Genomic DNA, 5,976 nt, shown 5'->3' with positions numbered 1-5,976 from the left:
GGGCAAAGCACATTCACCCCTACACTTAAATTTTAGAGGAATATAAAGCTTTCTATCTAAAAAATAACTTCAAAATTGAAAAGAATATTTTTTTAAATTACCAATTTTTTTTCTCTGAAATTACTAATTTTACTTGACTTTGTCTTGGCAAATGTCAAGATATCAGAAGGGACAAAGCACATTCACCCCTGCACTTAAATTTTAGAGGAATATAAAGTTTTCTATCTAAAAAATTACTTCAAAATTGAAAAGAATATTTTTTTAAATTACCAATTTTTTTTCTCTGAAATTACTAATTTTACTTGACTTTGTCTTGACAAATGTCAAGATATCAGAAGGGGCAAAGCACATTCACCCCTGCACTTAAATTTTAGAGGAATATAAAGTTTTCTATCTAAAAAATAGCTTCAATATTGAAAGGAATTTTTTTTTTAAATTACCAATTTTACTTGACTTCATTTTTGTGAGTGTCTTAATTTTAGAAGGATTGAAACAAAATTGTTTGCTTCCTACTTAAAATTTAGAGGGGTGGGCTGCCCCCTCTAAAATTGAACAACTACGTCAGACAGAAGTACAATATGCAGAATGTGTTAACAATCAACTACATGCAGTTTTAGCCTTTCCTTCTATCTGAGAAGCGTTTTTTGATCTTTTGAGGGAGGGAAATAATTTTCAGAAAAAGTCCTGTTACCGTTTTTTACCATTCCCTTTATGCTAAAGTAGATATGCAGCTTCAAACAAAGAAAAGAAACAGACACAATTCACACACACAATTCTTAACAATTGCTTTTCTATAAAAAAAAAATTTTAAGAAAAGAGAAATTTATTTTTGAAAAAATGGGATGTCCCTTCATATGGGTCCCCCTTAATCATATCTCTTCATATGGGAACGGGCCGATGCCCCGGCGTAGTCACGGTTTTTAAAGTTTTTATTAATTTTAAGTATGATGTACGAACAGAAGATATTTATGGATTATACATCAATTTTATTCTTATAAGCAGCTTTTCCCCACTAAACCTTTCCGAAATTCAAATTTTCGACCCATTCTATTACTCTTGGTGATCTTATCTTGTTTAACAGGGGTATAATAAAGCAAATTTTGATGCAAGCAAAATATTACTAAGTTAGCTATATTTTAACTGTTTAGCGATAAATTTCAGTAAAAAAAAAAGTGGTTGAAAGGGATGGTGAGATAATAGTGAAATTAAGAAAATTGAAGGAAAAAAGATTCCAGTTTTTCTTTAAAATTCCCTGTTTTTTCCAAGTTTTTACCCCAATTTTATTGACTTTTCCAGGTTTTTTCAAAATGAAAAAAATTCCTGGCAATTCCAGGTGGGTGGCGACTCTGCAAATTTTGTAAAAGAATGAAATTCTAAAGAACCGTTTTACAAGGAAATGGGATGTAATGCCATCATTGTGATGATGTAATTTCAAGGATAAAGGTTCTTAAGAAGGAAGAAAAGATTTCCCCAAAATTAATGTAGAGGGAGAGATCAAAACAGAGAAACATATTAAAAGGTACACATATTACGACTAATAATAGTCGTAATGTGAGTAGGCCTGTGAGTAGCTTTGCGGGGGTCTTATTCTTTTCCTTATGCTTTTTAAAATAAGAAAAGCGATAAACATTAGAAAATTGCCCCTAGGGAGGGGAAAAGGAACTTTAGACAGGTTATTGATGTTTATTTTTTTATCCAGAATTGAATATAAGTTAACCCAACCCGATAAGATTAACAGTTCAAAATTTAGTAAAGTATTTGAATTAAAAGTACAGTTCTGCATCTAAACCTATTTACATGTGTATTAACATAAATTTTGTATCAAGCCAAGTAAAATAGTTTTCTGGATTTTTTTATGCACTAAATCAAGTGAGTCCAAAGCAAAGTTAACACAATCAATAAAATTATATAAGTTTTTGGACAAAAAAAAATTATACCTACTTACACATCCAACAATATTATGTAAACAATTAATTCAGCATTATTTCAAAGGTTCTTGTTTACACCAAATGCAACAAAACCAAAACATAATAAGGTGACAGAACAAGTAGTATAGAAGTAATGAGTATTTTATGAATGAAAATTGTTTTTTTAGATTAACCTTCGACACACACAACTTCTAAAATTTTAGAACTATTATTTCTAAATACTTAAAAATAAGTAAAACATAACTTAAGAAAGAATACCACACTTGCTTAGATAGCAATGTCAAATGTGTAAATAGGTCTAAATACAAAAATGAACGTATTATACATGGAATCTCAACTTCTAAACTATTATCGACTTGGGAAGTGTTGTCATTTGATTCATTAAAAATTATATAAAAACAATATCTTATTTGTGCTGAGAGTAGTGTTTTCATATTCTTCTTCCCCAGTAAGGGTCTCAAATGTCCATCATTGTTTTTCTTATTCTACAATGCATAAGATAAAAAATGAGGCTACTCACAATACTTACTAAAACGTTTGTTTCCCGAAATGCGGAAGTAGACAGAGTTTAAGGACAAACTAATTCTGATAATTTCCCAATTCCTCATATNTGTTTTCATATTCTTCTTCCCCAGTAAGGGTCTCAAATGTCCATCATTGTTTTTCTTATTCTACAATGCATAGTAGACAGAGTTTAAGGACAAACTAATTCTGATAATTTCCCAATTCCTCATATTGAACCGTGGTGTCTCAGGAGATAGAGCTTTCTCCTTCCAATGAGATGAACCGGGTTCGAATCCCAGCGATGACTGGTCGATACGAATTCCATACCCTTGCCGTCAAGCTAACCTTGGGAGGTATTCCTCTCAGTGTAACGCAAATGCGGGTTAGTTCCATCAAAAAGTCCTCCACGAAGGCAAATTTCTCCCAATACTTGATCCAGGAGTTCCCTTGTCTTCTGGAATGGGTTTAAAATTACAGGGTTACAGAGTTGAACATTAGTAGTCGTAAACTCAAAATTAGGTCTGCTGTTCAATGACGGTTATAAAATATAATTCTTCATACAAATGAGCTTCTGGATACACAGCATGTGCATGTTGATAGACTAACAAAAATGGGAGAAAGGATTATTCTATTATCTTACATTGACTGTTAATTTAAAAGTAAAGGTATCTATTGTTAGACAAAGAGTTAATATCAGAGAAATTTCTCACAGTTCTAAGGAAGGATTTAGAACTAATGATTTATAATTAGAAATTCACTTTGCGATGAAGCTTGGTATATTTTAAATATATCTAAACGGTGTTTATTCTTTAAAATAATAAAACACACTAGCCAACAGATTTTTGAGAAAAACACATTTGAAAATTAAGCATAATTTATAGACTAGTTAAATTAAAATTTCAATAGTGGCCATTTGGGTTTCTGTTCATTCAATGGATTTTTATTTGTCATCTTAAAATAGATCTACGTAACGCAATTCTTTATAAACCAAGCTAGTATTGTGGGTGTAAACAAGGAAATTTGCAGTCAGGAATTCTATAACTAAGAAAAGCAAACCAAAATTGATTTAATTTTTTGTTACTTGTTCTAATGCAGCATAAAAATTGCTTTTTTTTTCATCTTTAATAAATATTTAATCGCATATTTTGTGTTTTTAAGTATTTGTATCTAAAAATTGTTTTACAATACTTTATAACTGATCTCTTCCAGGCTAAAATTGCCATATTTTATAGATAAATTTAAAGATAAGTAAAGTGAACTATATAACACAAAATTCAGGGGGCGGACATACTAGACCCAATTCTATGTAGGATCTTTTGAGCCTGTATTGCCTCTGGGTATATACCTCACTCTTGTAGGAATACCAGGGTATTTTTCATCCCAAAACCAGGTAAAGAAAATTACTTTGAGACTAAAACATTTAGACCAATAAGCCTCACTTCCTGTCTGTTGAAAGCTATTGAAAAGCTTATTGAAAGATATTTTAGAGACTCTGTACTCATAGATAAGCCAATGTCCTCCTCACAGCAGTTTATCAACCTGGCATGTCAACAGACTCTGCTCTATATGAGCTCTCATATATGCATGAGAAAACTATCTCAGATAAGAGATTGCTCTGGCGTTGTGTATTGATATCGAAAGTGCTTTTGATTAAGTCCCTGTAGAGACACTATCATCAAAGCACTTAAAAATAGAGGCGTAAATTCGGTAATCACCGGGTGGATAGCCAATTTGCTATCCTCCAGGTATGTTTGTTCCTCTTTATTGGGTACAAGCATGAGAGTTCATGCTACCTCAGGGAGGGGTTTTATCCCCTATTCTATGGTGTATGGTTATGAACTCTTTGTTAATTCGGTTAAATGATCTTGGCGTTCCCAGTGTTGAGCATGCTGATGATGGTGTTATTGTTGTCAGAGGCAAGCATGGAAAAACGGTCTCTGAAATCATGAATGGTGCACTTCTAGAAGTAGCTAGATGGTGTTCTGACTCCGGCTTATCTGTAAACCCTTCCAAGATAAGTCTTGTAGGAATCACTAGAAAAAGACGTCTTAATCTATGTAATGTGCATTACCTAGACCAGGTGTGGCGAACCTTTATGCACCAACGAGCCATTTTTTTCTAAAAAAAATTTTAATGTTGTCATAGACGTGACGACAAATAGTTTTGATTTCGTGATTATAGCGTAAGTAATAATACTAAATACTATCAACTCAAAAGTATTACGAAATAAAATACATTTTGCAATGTCTCAGTTATACGCATACGCGTAATTCAACTTTAAGTAGCATCAATGTGACTTCTGTTGTTGCAGATTAGATGACAAATAACTTATATTAGGGTTATAAGATGTTAGTTTAAACAGAACTGTTAATTAGTTTGCTAGTTATTTATTGTTAGCTTGTTTTTTTATGGTTATTAATTGCTTTTTTGCCTTTTGTTCAGTTTTTTGTGAATTTTAATTTAATTGTTATTATTCTTCATATCGGAACTTCGTAATCGGTAGCGTGCCCAAAATATCGTGTCACGTGCCATAAATGGCACGCGTGCCATTGGTTCGCCATCCCTGACCTAGACTATAGATTGGAACTCGCTGAGAATGTCAAGTTTCTCGGAGTTTATTATGACTCCAAACTTAACTGGGGTTATCATCTAGAATACTGTATCAGCAGGGCCAAGAAGATTTTCTGGTCTTGCAGAAATGCTATTGGTAAAACTTGGGGATTATCCCCCAGGATAGTTTACTGGATATACTCAATGATTATTAGTCCTATCATATGGCACAATTGTCTGATGGTCTAGGACTAGGTTGAACTCCGTCAGGTCTATTCTCAACAGACTACAAAGAATGGTCTGCGTAGCCTTGTCAGGCTGTCTCAGGACCACTCCCACAGCTGCTCTAGAGAGCTTACTTGGGCTTCTCCCATTGAATCTACGCACTGAGGTTGAAGCTCAGACTGCTATTAAGCGTCTTATGTACCTTGGCTTATGGAAAGAATACTTCAAACACTTGTCATGGGGTTACCTTGTCTCATAAGTGGTGGATATTACCTCTGTTATTATGTCTAGTGATTACATGTCAGATAGGCTTTTCCTCCCTTCAAAAGTGAGTGATTATATGTCAGATAGGCTTTAAGCCATTCAAAATCATTTTTCCTACGAGAGATGAATGGCTTAAAGGCAAATGTCTAATATGATACACTGATGTTTCAAGGCTTGCTCCAATGATTGGTACCAAACTTCACTTTCCCTTAGGTAGTTATGCCATTATCTTGTGCTGCAAGATATGCTTAGACAGGGGATATCAAAATATGCCTGCTCTCCTATCACTATTAAGGTGTAAATTAACCTCTTTACTTGTGTGGGAGTGCTTCTTGGTCCTATGTGACCTCTCTACTCATAAAAAGATATACCTACATTGGGTACCTGGACATATGGGTATTCTTGGAAATGAGCTAGCTGATGAGGCAGCACGCACTGGCTTAAGTGCGATTTTCTAGGGCCCTGAACCAGCTTTGGGAATTTCTCCCACATCATTTAGGGCATC

Source organism: Parasteatoda tepidariorum, chromosome X2 (assembly GCF_043381705.1).
Source record: "Parasteatoda tepidariorum isolate YZ-2023 chromosome X2, CAS_Ptep_4.0, whole genome shotgun sequence".
Lineage (NCBI taxonomy): Eukaryota > Metazoa > Arthropoda > Arachnida > Araneae > Theridiidae > Parasteatoda > Parasteatoda tepidariorum.
The sequence above is the reverse complement of the archived record's forward strand: the minus strand, read 5'-3'. Positions refer to the sequence as shown.